Here is a 12,841-nt window from a genome sequence, read left to right on the forward strand (position 1 = left end):
TATGCCTTTGAGGCCTCCAAATGAATGTTACAGTTTTCCATTATTTTCTTTTTTCTTCCGAGAGAACGAGGCTACCTGCTTATTGCCTAAAACCTACACCCTGCGATTGTTCTGCTGTAAAATCTGTCTTCCAGCAGTAGCCTCACACGCCATCAGGCATCCTCAGCATTTCCTCCCCATTGTACCCAATGCAGAGAAATTGTACATGAGAAAAGAATTGCAGCACACAATTGCATTCAATTCAACGCCTCATGCTAAAGTTTGTGCATCGGCAACATTTCTGAAATTACCTTTGAAGAGCAGAATCTTGCAAAGAATTACGTGTGTTCACTTTATGTCCTGTGAATATGCATGGTTTTACTGAGATACTTACGTGGCAGTGATTGCAGAGGGAGCCTGGGTCTGCAGGCTGCTTCAGCCTCTCTCTGTGACCTTAAACTTCCAGGCAGGTGCCTATTCTATTGAAACATAGAATCATAGAGTCATTAAAGTTGGAAAAGACCTCTGAGATCATCAAACTCAACCCCAGCCCACCCTCACCATGCCCACTGCCCATGTCCGTCAGTGCCACATCTCAATGGCTCTGGAACACCTGCAGGGATGTGGACTCCACCACCGACCTCTGTGCCCTGGAGCATCCCAGGTTTTGTGCCTCTGCCTCCCGTGCCTGAAAAACCTTCCTGTGTACTTGGAGCTGATGACAAACACATTAGGTTAGCACGGCACTTGGACACCATGGTGGTGGGAGTCACTAACATATCACCACTGCTTCACAAGAGGTTGCTTAGAGACACCACGTGAACCTCCGCTCCCTCAGTCTGTAGGATCAAAACAGCATTAACTTTAGCTATTCTCACCCAGCAAAAAGCCTAAATTCCAACTGGGACAGATTCCTCCAGGCACAGCCCAACTCAGTCTGGCTGCTCCAGGGCTGAATTTGGCTCGGCACCCATGGCCATCACCTCCCATTCCGCCCAGCCAAGATTCCCTGGAGCTCTTTGACACATACCCTTCGTGTGAAATGAAGATGTCCTTCTACATCTTTCTTCTCATTAAAATGTTGCTATTAGTCCACCTCCAGCTATTAGAAAAAGATAGACGTGACCCTCTTTGAATGGTGTAATTTACAGCCGTGAGTATCTATATATTCCACTCTGATTACATCACAAGCACGAGCTCAGAGTCAGCAAATTTACCACCTCTAAACTAGTGGAATAATCACTAACAATTAACGAAATGATATATCTAAGTCACAGTAATCTTTTTAGCCACTTTGAACATATATTTGTTCTTTTGATGTCCTGTGTGAATAGGAGTGCTTTATCTGACTGATGATGGGCTAAACAATGGTTCAGAGTTGTAATATAGAACTCAATTTGCTGGAACTATCATCTGAAAGGCCTGGACAATTTATTGAACACTGCAGATGAAAGAAAGGGGAAAAAAAATTTAAAAACTGACCACTTCTAAAATGAAGAAAATAGAGCAGTAAAGGGTATTGTAATATACTTTAATCTTCCTTAATGTAGAAAAATATGAAATGCCATTAAAGCCTCCTTTGAAATAGATGTGTCCGCATGGCTTGAGCACCAAAATCTAGTTAATGAATCTATTGTTAAAGCAAATAAACAGGAAAGCAGCAGAGAAGGAGTGATCTGTGCTTTATACTGTCTAATTCAGAAGATGAAAGCAGAGAAAAATTAAAGTTAAATTCATATAAATATTACAGCCAAGGAGAATAGTTGCAGGTGTTAAGGAAAAAAAAAAAGGAGCAAAAGAGAGGGAGAGAGAAAAGGCAAAGCACGAACATTCATTCAATTCCAAGTCACAGCCAGAGACATTTTTTGTGTCAGAGCAAAGTCAGGCAAGATGAAAGCTTTTCAAGGGGCCCAATAATTAACATTTTAAAAGGTTTTAGCAATAAAATAATGATCCCACAATAACAGCAATTTAATCATTTTACTTGAGAAATTAAATTGATCGCTAGCGTTCATTTGTAAGAAGTGGCGTTTACTGCGCTTGTCAGAAGTTATCAAATCACCTTTCCCCGTTAATCGTGGTGGGATTTTTTATTTATTTTTTTTTTAACCTGTATCAGCATTCAGATGCTGCAGCCACCCGTGGGCCCAAACAGCACTACCTGAAGCTCTCCGTGCACACAGCCCTGTTTGCAGCACAAAGAACTGCCGCTGGGCAGCGGCGGGAGGCAGAGATATCCCAGCAGGATGCCCATCCCACGGTGCTGGGGGCACGGCGCTCTGGTTCTGTGCAGAGGGAGCTGCAGGGGCTGCTTGCAAGCCAAGCGGCGGAACGTGCTGCTGCACATGAGGAGCATCCTGCAGGAGACGGGAGGCCCAGCCCTGCTGAGCTCAGTGGAAAGATCTGCAGCAACTCCAGCGGGATTCTCACGCAACAGAAAGATGTTGGTTTATGTATAAACAGAAATACGTACCTCTAAATCCTTCGAGCTGCTAACGGGAAGCATGCGGGATGGGCCCAGCTCTGTTCGGCGTAGGTCCGGTGAGAGGATGACGGGGTCCTAACTCAGTGCATCTCTGGCAGAAATTAAATCACGGCACAGATAAAGTGAGCAACTCATATATCATCTCAACCAGACTATCCATATAATTGTCACAATCTAATTTAAATGACAGATCCGCCGCAGCGTACTTTCTTGTGTACGTCTAATGAATTTGTATTTCCAGCCCATATATTTTAACTTTCTGATTGCATTAGATCTTTGGTGGAGTGTCCACACACCAAATCACCATCTCTAAGATAATGATAATGCACAGCTCTGCTTTCTGTATCTGTCGGGATCACAATGTAAGACAAGATGGGGTTCTCATAGCTGACAGTGGCATGTGCACTTTTTCTTCTTTCATTTTTTTTCCCCTCCAATGTGCATTGTTCAAAATTGGGCTATTTCAATTTTCCTTTTAAAACTATAAGCTTTAACTCTCCAAGGTGGGAGTTGTGTAGGAAGAAGCTGCCAGGTAACCAATGTATGTGTTAAAGTTGCTGCTTGAGTGTGGACAGTAATAGGATTTCCAGAAATGAACTGCTATTTTGTGAGGCACTAACACAGAAATGTACAGTGGGAAATGAGAGCTTGAACTTTGCTTCTCCTAGAAAATTGAATCGTCTGTTTCACGGGGAAAAAAAAAAAAAGGATTTGAAAACAAGCCATTTTCCATTGCTTTCCTTTAATTTATATTTAATAATACAACAATCACTTTGTTTTGGTGAGTGGAAGGCCAAAATTATACAGGACAAATTTATCTATGTATATGTGCCTCCTTCTGTATCTGTCTTTCCATCTCTTTTTGCCTGTGACAGCTCAGGATAACACAGTGATGCTTTATGAACAATATTTCCATTGATGGGGTTACACCGAGGACGTCTGTTCTTCCTTCTGGCCACTGTACAATATCTTTGTAGTCTTTAAGAAGGCCAAAAGAGATTTGTGCTAAAAAAAAGTCCTGTCCATTAAGGCAACAGCTTGATGAAGGCTAAAGGTTAGGTCCATGGAGTGACTGCAAAGGTTTCAGAAAACACTGAGAGAGCTCGTGGTCATGTCAGCTCCTGCCCCCTCCGGCCCACCTCTCACCTTGTCCTTCCCCAGGCAGAAATAGGGGCAGGGTCATCTCAACTGGAGGAGAGCTGACCCCCATCCTCTACGGTCCTCTGGAGATGGCTGTGAGTCTTTTAATATGTGAAAATTATGAGGGAGGGAAGGGAGGAAAGCATAGAAAGAGAGCTTGCTGTGTTATTCCAAATGCAAATCAAAATTCGAAACGACAAAACATTTGCAGCAAAATCACACGGAAAACGTATGCCATGTAGTAAACAGCACGACTAAACTCATCCCTCTCCGCCAGCCACGTCAGGGCGTGCTGCAATGCAGCCCAGCTCTAACATCCTGTGCCAGCTGTGCCACTTCTCAGTCCCTCTGGTGTCTGCCACAGCGCTGGGATTGGGTCCCTCATTCCTTCCCTTTGCTTTTCCTTGCCAGGTGCCAATGCTTTGATAAGTGGCATTTCTTACGGCAGCCTCCCTGTTACCCATTTAGCACCTATTCCCCACTTGCCCGATAAGCTGCTTGCAGCCCAGCACTCGCCTAATCTTTTTCCCTGTTAGCTTTCTCATTCCCCTCTTCACCCCATTCCAGTTGCAACATTCAATTAAGGCTGGTTAGAACCACAAGTGAGCAGCCCGTGGCACGAGGGCAGGTTGCGAGCAGCAGGGCTGCCAAACATCCCCATTTGTTCCCCATCCTTGGGTTGCATCCCTTACTCTTACAATTCTCTTCAACCCTTTATGATTTTACCTGAATTCATCCAGCTGCCCTCAGACCACGCCGACAACCCTTTCCTACGTTTGAAGCTGGATCTATTTGCCTACCACGTTTTGATTTCACCTCCCGCTCTGCTTCGCGTGGGGCTGTGAGTGCAGGGGATGGAGCAGCAGGACTCGGAGCTTCAGTGCTCCCAGAGCTGATGGAAAGCCTACAAGCAGAGGGAGGGGACCCGCAGCCCCTGCCAGAGGGAAGTTAGATCACTTTGGGCTCTCAGAAGCACCGTCTTTTAAATGAAATTGCAAGATGGTGAATAAAGCGCAGCCTGAAACAAAAGCCCCGGTGATCTTTGGCAGATTACTTTGGGAAAAGTATGGCCCATTTCAGAAAAATCAAAGCAAAGAAAAACATTGACTGCAATTCAGAGGCCTAATGTATTATTACGGCTTTTTATGGATTTTATATATAATTTCCTGTAAAGTTAAGAGGTTGAAGTGATCTCTTACATTCGGCTGCATTATCAGCATAGCACCAAACAATTTTCTACATCTTATTATGTTCACAGTTGACATACTATTAGAGAAATGTGCAGCTGTCTTACTCTGCTATTCATTTCCTCATTACTATTTTATAAATATATGATTAACAGTTATTGCAGCTGCCTAATTCACATTTATTGCAAATGCAACCCCACAAATGAATGTTCAAAGCAAAGAGATGTGGTTTTAGAGTAATTTAAATTTTACAGTTCCATTTACCCTGCTTTTTAATTTACTGTATAATGACCCTATTAGAATAAAACACATCTGGAAGTTCTTTGGGGAACATTTAATTTTCTGTGGCTTCAGTACTAACAGAACTTGTACCATAAAGGCCACAGATGCTTTGAACACTGTACAAATTTTCACATTTTCTGCCAGGATGCTGGATAATTGTACAGATGAGACAACTGCAACGAGGCAAGAGATAAAGTTCTCTGCACCTGAAAGCAAATGAGAGAACCTTGCGCTGCGGTTTGGTGATGGCCATCTCTTAACCCCATCTCAGGTATAGAGGGAATTTGAGTCAGAATATAATATATTATATATATTATATATATATAGAATATATTGATCCTAAATCTCCATATCAAATACAAACAGCATTTTTCAAGTCCTGTGAATCCTCGGTCTACATGCTCTTTAAAGTAAAGGGAAAATGCCCTCCCACATGACTTTCCAAGCTTCATCGCCAGCCTCTAAGCTTCTCATCATCACTATGAAGTGACACAGTAAATCAATGAGACCAGAGAAGGCTTTGGAGGTCAGTGAGCGATTCCATAAGCACCCCCTGTTTGCAGTCTGCGGAGGGGATACAGATGCGGCGAGTCCCAGCCTGCCATATTAGCAGAATCATCCTGAGAATTTGAAATTGATTTGAATATTAAATACAGATCACTGCAGCAGAGCTCTTTTACAAGAAAGGATGCGAATCCATTCTCATTGATTAGTTAATTTATGTTCTACAACTAATCGAAACACAAATCTCATTAGCCACAGGTCAGTAGATGTGGGGAGGGGGAAAGAAGAAAATCATTTGGATAGCCCAGTTAGCTGTAAAGATATAATTATAAGCCAAACTGCTTTAAAGCCAGCGCCTTGGTCAGCGTGTGCAATGGGCTGTCAGCAACCATTGTGCGACTTCTCCCCAACGGTGCGAGCCTTCAATCTATTTTTAAGTAAGATGGTTGCAGGCACTCAGCTATTACAGAGAGAGCAGCAGCACTGCTCACTCCAAGGCAAAGAAAACGATGCACACAAAATATATATACACATGTCACAAAACACAAAGCTGACGGAATCGTAAGCAACATTAATTAACCTCCTTCTCATTTGAAGTAACTAAAACAACTCTCTGACCTCGTCCCCTACGGTCTGTTTCGTCCACATCCAACACAATACCAGATTAACAACATCACGTGCAGTCACATCAGTTGTCTCTTCTCCTGGCTGTTCTGCAACACGCCTGCACCTGTGAGCGCCAGCCCCAACCTGATGCATTAGCAGAGAAATAACTGACGCAGTTTCCAGCCTAGAGATGTGTAAGTATGGAAACGTTCGTGCTCAAAACGTTTTCAGTTCGTTGCTGAATCCTGTTTGATGAATTAGAATTTGATAACTCTATTCTAATACAAATTATTTGTTAATTAAGTGAAACTTTACCATGCGGTGTGTAGGTTTTTTCCACTCATCTTAGAAGTAATGCGAGTCATTTCATTAAAAGCTCATATGTTGCACTACAATTTCACCCCGAAGTCTTTTAGCAACAAAGTTTCAAAATGAAATTATTATTCCAGGCAGATCTTTTCCTGTTTCCGCAGTACCTTACATCCCCTAATTGCTTTATAATATGTTAAATACATAAAATAATATTCAGTATGCAGTAATAGCGAGCCCTTTGGAGATAAAGAGCTCAGCGCACACACCAAACTAGGGCAGAGAAGCAAATAGCAAGAGTTACCCCACTTCTGCAGCTTAGCAAGCACGGGGAACAGCCTGGTGGGACTCATCCAGGGGAGTGGAACTGGCCAGGGATCATCACAGCATGGCAGCCCTTCTCTACCTGGAAGAGATTAAGAAAGTGGAAAGTCAGAGCAAGGGTGATGGCCCGGTGTGTTGTATTTGTTGTCTCCTCCAATGCTTGCAGGATGGAGGTGGGGGCATCCAGAACACGACCCCTCCCCAGCAGAGACATAGAGACCATCAGCAGGATCACGGGGGTTGGGGGGACTTTTGGAGATCATTGAGTCCCACCACCCTGCTAAAAGTAGGTTCCTCACAGTAGGTTGAGCAGGATAGAGTCCAGGCAGGTCTTGAATATCCACATCAGACGCAAACGTGGAGATGCCACGTGAAGAGGCACCCATGGCTCTGCATTCTGTGACTAAGTCTCCAAGAGCAGCACCGAGGGTCATCTGTAATGCAGAGGCTTTCCACTTGGAGAGACAGGAACACCATTGCAGCAACAGTTAAAGATGGAAAACATAATTAAGTCAAAACAATCACTCCTGCTGTGTTGGATTAGCACTTTTGCTGGTCTCCATGTGTTGTATTTGCTGTTTTTTTTTTTTTAAGAGACGATCTATGTTGCAAGGGTCGCAGCAGCCTGTTTGTATTGCAGCACTTCTGCTTCTTTGGGTTGTTTCGGTGAGAAATATGGGAAATATTGCCTCGGGAGTCTCAGATTTCTCCAGTGAACACCCAGCTTTGATGCCTCCTCAAAGCAGCAGCACAGGGATAAAACTGAGGTCGCGTCGTTCTCAACATCTCTTTTTAGTATCAGTCAGAGCAAAAGACAGAAAACTAGGAGGTTCTCAAATGTTATTCTCAAGAAATTCAGTGACTCATTGTATAACCTTTGGGAAGTCACTTGACCTCTTTGGCATCCATTAACCCACATGAAAACTCAGCAAATGGTAGGACCTTGCTGAAAAGCAGATACTTAAAACTGAATTTTCCTGGGTAAATAAATGAGAAAAACAACCAACAAAGAAAGGCACTGTTCAAAACTCATCTCGTGACCCCATTATTCATGGATCATTAGTGTAATAGGCCACATGGGATCCATAAAAGGCATTATTGCCTTTTATGTCATTGCGTATTTAGAGAGTGATAATCCATATATTATTGGAACAATATAGACTCTAGCAACTCCTTCCAGCCTATTTTATGAGATTCTGAGATTTCAGAAACAATAACCAATGAACATCCTAAGTATCTGCATACGACTGATCATGAAGTAATAGCAACTGCAGTGCATTTACAAAGAAAACTCCTTTTAATCTCTGGACTGAAAGCATCTAGTTCACATTATGGTAAGTAGTTGGCAAATGATCATTTTATTAAGTTAAAGGCACTCATTAGTGCTGCTTTGAAAAGGCTATGAACCCTGCCCCTCCCTACAGAGAAGTATTAATGCGTTAGATGGCTGAAAATACTCATAATCAAATGAAGTGCAAACAGAAAAGCTGGATCTAACGGCACATATGCAATATTTTCTGCATTCTGTGGTTCTTTTTTTAATTTGTCTGCAACATATGGAGACTCCAGTCCCTCTGAAAAGGACATAGGAAGCTACTGTCTTGAAATTAGTTCTAATAACAGTTACAAAGGAACAAAACCAAATTCCAACTGAAGCAGAAAAGATTTTGTACAGCGTAAGATGCTGCCACTGCTTTGCATCTTAGCATTATCATATTTTTGTTTTCTGCATTTCACATCCTCACAGTATTTCAGTAGATATTTTGTCCATAGGTATAGTTTAGAATTTGTACCCGGTATGTCAAGAACTCCCTCAACATATGTAAAAAGATACAAAAGCTGTTCTCTCTGCTCAGAAAAGTGGAAGGAAGGAGTCCAGTCTCCTTTTGAATGCTTTATTTCCTACTGCCATCAGCACCCAGGTAAGACATCAGCACACCTTACACCAGCTGTAGCTTCCTAGATTCCAGCTAACAGATCAAGAGACAGCTTTCCCTGTTCTCTGACCCTATTTGCTTCCATTCTGCAAGCTGGTCAGCTCATACAGTTGTTTCCAAATGCATTTCAAAGAATGTAAATATGTTAGCAAAGATTTGCTGCTTAAATGATACCAGCTCAAACAACTCACACTGACTACCAGTGGGTTGGGAAACCAGCGCCTGAAGAGCTCAAAACAGCAGCTTGGAGAAGAAATCTACTTCCAAAGACTTGCAAATGGCAACAAGCCATAGCCTTTCCACCAGAGCTATGCAGAAAGTCCCTAAATGGGGCAGTTGTCCTCATTTTAAGGCTGTTGTATATGTTGGAATAATGCAAAGCTCCTGTGATAGCAGCTAGGAGCAAGCTCTTGATCCATGTCTCTAAAACCACACGGGTGACACCACATGAAACCTAGCAATGCAGCCAAGGAACTACACAGAATCAGGTAAGTTCAGCTCATGGTGAATTTTAATAGGTAGGCAACATCTCAGCCTGTAGATGTGGCAGATAGTCTATCATCTTGCACCCATTATAAGAAGCACTCTGTAGAAAAAAAAACAGGCTCCTATATCCCCCCCATCTTCTTAGGCAGTCAGGTTTTGAATTTACAAGGAAATAAGATTTCGTGAGCCTATCTTTATTACTGTGTGATTAGGCTATTATTACCTGGAAGGGGGCAGGAACATGAATACAAAAAGATTTTCTGCACTGACCATAATGATCCTGCCTATTAAACACTGCCTCACTCTGGCAAACTTTGAAAAAAAAAAATAATAATATTTTATCAAAACACCCATTAAACTGTTACAGGTCTTTTCTGCCTTTTTCTCCATCAGAGCTGATTACACAAGGTGCACATCTCTAAGCATAAACACCCAGCTTTCTTCTTTTATAACCAGTCATCTCCTTCTTTCTCTTGTCTGATTCACTCTCAGATGCCAAAATCCAGCAGATGTGGTATTGCAATTGCCTCCTCGTGAATGGCTTAAAAAAATAAATTAGTAAAACTTTCTATCCAACATGAGAGCAAAAAATTCAGAGCTCTAAGTTTCTGTAGCGGGATGGCAAACTGCAGCCAGCCAGAAAGGAGATGGATTTCCTGTTTTTACTCATATTTCTATTATTCTTTCTATCAGTATTATAAAATAGTTGGATACTTTATGACACCATACATATATATATATATATATATATATATATATATATATGTATATGAGGTCCTTTGTTCTTCTTAAATAATAATAACAATAATAATAATAATAATAAAACATTTAGTTCTGCAGATGCCTTGGGCTGATATTCACTGTGCTTACCATACACTCATTTGCCAGGACATCATGAAGGTCTAGCAAGACTGAGAAACATCATGAAATCTCCTCAATGAAATTAAAGTGCGTTTTGCTCTTTTGTTCCAAAATATTACCTTTTTTTCTTTTATCAGCAGTTCATACAAATCTTTTTTATGACGTCAACTCACCCATGTGCCATTTGGCACCGGGCAGCCCAGCGCATTACACAAAGTAAATACTGTGTGATCACAGTGGGTATATTTCTTCATATTGTCTCTTGAAGGTGCAGCCAGCCATGCTATAACACTTTCTATTAGGGGAAAGAAGAACGTGGAGGAGGTCTCACGTCCAGTGACTTATGGGCATTTCACAAAGTGGGATTACTATGGGAGAGTGTGCAGTCCACAAGGCTCCACACAGCCTCTTGGCTCACAGTTTTAGCCTAAAGACAAAGAAGCCAATGACAAATTGAATCTGCACGATCCTACGGAGCTGTGCCACGGTTTTGGTTTGCCATCACCTCTTCCTGAATAACTGCATTCAGAAGACAAGTTGTGGTCTGCCAGGTTGGCTGTTTTCACAGACACTGTCAGGGTTTAAAACCATGAATCTGCAGAGATGCTAAAGATCCATCCCCTTAAGTTCTAACTGACAAACTAGGTATATGTCAAGTAGTATTACATCCTGCTCAGATTATTTTTCCTAATTTGGCCTGTAATGACTACAAAAGATCCTGAGATATCCTCAAGGCACAAGTAGGCATGTGAATATTATAGATAATCTGTCTGGTTTATTGGGAGAATTTACTCACATCTACAGTCACATTGAGACATCAGCTAGGATATGCAGGCAGGCAGGTTAAATGTTAATTTCCTTTCTACTGTACCATTTTCTAACCTCCGCCCATGAATCAAAGTGAGTAAAAGGTTCCTCACTTAGAGACATAAAACAAATTGAACAAATTATGTTACTTAACTGAGGAAGAACCAGCTAGTTCATTGATTTTTTTTGTTTGGCTTCACATGTCTCTTTTTAATTAATATGAATTTGCAAACATGATTTTTAATTTTAGACCACAGTGTCCCATATACTCCAGCTGGGTTTTTCCAAGTAAGACAGGTCCAGGGGTGCTCAGATACCTCAAAAAGAGAAAAATCTGAAATTTAGATGCAGTAGTTTGACTTCATTAAAACCAATGGCCTTGCGGTCTGTTCCTCCATAAGCCTAAGTCAGGGGCAGCTCAACCAAAGGTAGATTTAGCTCTGGGAGCAATATGAAGTCAGGCCCCGCCAGGCTTCAAAGACAAAACAGCCCCCACAATACCTCTAAATGAATGTAAAATTAGAAGCCGAGGGTTCTGAGTACAACGCAGTTAATAGGATATGAAAAAACAGCCATTAACTTCTCAGTTCTTTTAGACTGGTCATGAATCACGGTCATCTGCAGCAACAAGTCTCTTAAGCTGACAATTTGCTATTTAAGGAGTACAAGAAGAGAGGGAATTTAAGCTTGAGCCAAGCTGAGGTACATTTCTCTTTCTATAGCAGCACTGACAGCATGAAGAGGAAATGCTTAATACTAATGGAGACCTCTAAATTTTTTACTCACAGGATATTTTGGTGAGTATCTAAAAATTGCCTGAGTTTATTCCTACATGGAAGGTGCAAAATTTCCACTGCGTTCTTGAAGCATGCGTGTAGAAATAGCACACCAATGCAGGTTTCAGAAAGACAAATGCGCTCAGGACTGCAGATTTGGGATTTTCAGCTGAAATTGTTGTCCTAGAGAGTTAATTCTCCTGTCAGTAGTGCATTAGCAAAATATCTTTGCTGCAGGAAATAAGATTTCATTTTTGGTGCTGGTGAATCCATTTCCATTCTGCCTGGCAGCTCTTTTCCTTCTGGAAACACAACCTCCTGCTGAAGTACTCATTCCCTCCCTTTGTTCAGCTGCTTCTCAAAGGTTGCCCTCCTGCTTACATACCCATGACATGCGTACATGCAGTCGGTTCAGATGGATGCCTTACTGTCTTCCACTTCAACTCTTGGTTGTGTGGCCACAGGTGTCCTGGCCTCCTCTGACAACGGGGACTGCACTTGCACTAAACTAGATTCAAACTAGATCTGCATTTCAGAACTTTCTTCTGCAAATCTACGTATTGATAGAGTAACAAAATGGACAGTGGTGCTCCTTAATTGCCTGTAAACCAAGTAGGGATAAGTGCATGCACAAGTATGTGTATGAAACCACTTAAGCCATCATCATGAATCCAAATAAGGATGTGTCAGGCTCAGAAGAACCGAGAAAACATTACCTATTAAAACATTACTGCCTAGAAAACCACTGCTTAGCACTAGGACTCCTGCAAATGACGAAGGAAAGAGCAGCTGTTTGATGCCAACTGGGTGGAAAATGGGAGGCAAAAATAGCTTTTGAAATGTTTGTCTGAGGAACAAAGGTTACAGCATAGTAGTGAGAGCAATACTCCAACCAGAGCCAACGTGTCTTCCTCTCCTTACCTCTCCTTTCTGAGTTGTACACTGAAACATACAGATAGAGCTGTTTTTCAGTTTGCACTGAAAGTCTTTCTAGCACAGATTCTTTTTCCTAATTCCCTTTTGCCAGCAGAATGCATGTCATCCAGCTCAAGGTTTACACTGATATTTATCTTTAGCCACTACAAGAACAGCGCAGAACTTTTTAAACTATTTTAGTCCCCTTCCTTGAAAAAAGACAGAATGAAAAGCAATCAAACT

The 12,841-nt window shown here is 41.8% G+C and overlaps 1 long non-coding RNA gene across 1 annotated transcript; it reads right to left on the minus strand.

Moving 5' to 3' along the window:
* Positions 1–409: 409 nt before the first annotated feature.
* Positions 410–2,801, minus strand: LOC128077838 (uncharacterized). The gene is made up of 3 exons (XR_008205200.1): positions 2,453–2,801; positions 1,010–1,081; positions 410–458 (listed from the first exon to the last, which is right to left on the minus strand). It is a non-coding gene; the product is annotated as an uncharacterized LOC128077838 (long non-coding RNA).
* Between the last annotated feature and the right edge of the window lie 10,040 nt (positions 2,802–12,841).

This window comes from Tympanuchus pallidicinctus, unplaced genomic scaffold (assembly GCF_026119805.1).
Source record: "Tympanuchus pallidicinctus isolate F22 unplaced genomic scaffold, pur_lepc_1.0 scaffold16, whole genome shotgun sequence".
NCBI lineage: Eukaryota > Metazoa > Chordata > Aves > Galliformes > Phasianidae > Tympanuchus > Tympanuchus pallidicinctus.